We start from the raw sequence: 1,464 nt of genomic DNA on the forward strand, positions 1-1,464 counted from the left end.
TTTCATTTTTCTTGTCTTCACCACCAGGCTACTTTTGTAAAATGTTGAGAGATTCAAACTAAAAGTAATCAATAAATAGAACAAAATAAAAATTAAAAAGAATGCAAGCGACGTCACTTGCGAAAGCACAAGTGTCTGAGAGCGCAAGTCTGCAGCCAGACCCTTCTCAAAAAAGTAACAATCTAATTACAAGAACTTAATTTTTGGAATCTGATTACGTAATCCGGATTACATGTAATCAGTTACTACCCAGCTCACGTTAGCATGTTTCTGAACTCACCCTCCTCCGCCGATCTGAAGGGAATCCGTGTTTCCTTTCACAAAGTATGAGTTTTCACCCTTCCAGCGGTAAACCTGAAAACATTGAGCGTCATTGACGACACATTGATTTTTTGTGAAGCTGCTTTGGAATGATGTGCATCGTGGAAAACGCTATACAAATAAACGTAAATTAAATTAACTAAAGGCAAACATCAAGACAAACTACAACTGTCACTTTAAAGTATTGAGGACGTTCTTGAATCAAAACAATAGATCCCTATGGAGCTATTCATACCGGTCGCGATCAATTGTGGCGCGACAAAGTAGATTTTAGACCAGTGTGTTGATATTTTTTGCTAGGGACCTTTTGATTGATTCAAGATTCAAGCTCTGGTGGGTTGCTGGTTACCACTCCATAGCTAACATTTTCTAAATGATTGCTAGGGCATTACTTAACGGTTCCTATGGCCCTCTAAGTAATTTATAGATTGTTACTAGGCAGTTGCTAAGATATTCTGGGTAGCTATCTGTCTGTTGCAAAGGTGTTCACATTGGTTGCCAGAACATTGCCAAGCAGTTGCTGATACATTCTGAGTGGTTGTTAAGACTGTGTGGTTGCCAATGTTCTCCAAGTGGTTTCTAAGGTGTTGCTAGGCAGTTGCTAAGGTGTTCTAGGTGGTTGCAAAGGTGTTCTGATTGGTTGACAGGACATTGGCAACAGTTGCTGACATATTCTGAGTGGTTGTTAAGACCGTGTGGTTGCCAATGCTCTCTAAGTGGTTTCTAAGGTGTTGCTAGGCAGTTGCTAAAGTGTTCTAGGTGGTTGCAAAGGTGTTCTGATTGGTTGACAGGACATTGGCAACAGTTGTTGACATATTCTGAGTGGTTGTTAAGACTGTGTGGTTGCCAATGTTCTCTAAGTGGTTTCTAAGTTGTTGCTAGGCAGTTGCTAAGGTGTTCTAGGTGGTTGCCTGGCGGTTGCAAAGGTGTTCTGATTGGTCGACAGGACATTGGCAACAGTTTCTAACATATTCTGAGTGGATTTTAAGACTGTATGGTTGTCAATGTTCGCTAAGTGGTTTCTAAGCTGTTGCTAGGCAGCGGTGTTCTGATTGGTTGCCATGAAATTGCCAAGCAGTTGCTAAAATGTTCTGAGTGGTTGACAAGGCGTTGCTATGTGGTCGGCAATGTTCTCTAAGTGGT

The 1,464-nt window shown here is 41.2% G+C and overlaps 1 long non-coding RNA gene across 1 annotated transcript in view; it reads right to left on the bottom strand.

The window, feature by feature from the left end:
* Positions 1-282: 282 nt before the first annotated feature.
* Positions 283-1,464, bottom strand: part of LOC107579483 (uncharacterized) — a 2,423-nt gene continuing 1,241 nt past the window's right edge. Inside the window, exon 3 of the long non-coding RNA XR_001608478.1 lies at positions 283-354. This is a non-coding gene — a long non-coding RNA (uncharacterized lncRNA). The remainder of the gene's footprint in view (positions 355-1,464) is intronic.

The sequence above is a fragment of the Sinocyclocheilus grahami genome, unplaced genomic scaffold (assembly GCF_001515645.1).
Source record: "Sinocyclocheilus grahami isolate Dianchi unplaced genomic scaffold, SAMN03320097.WGS_v1.1 scaffold17715.1, whole genome shotgun sequence".
Classification (NCBI taxonomy): Eukaryota; Metazoa; Chordata; class Actinopteri; order Cypriniformes; family Cyprinidae; genus Sinocyclocheilus; species Sinocyclocheilus grahami.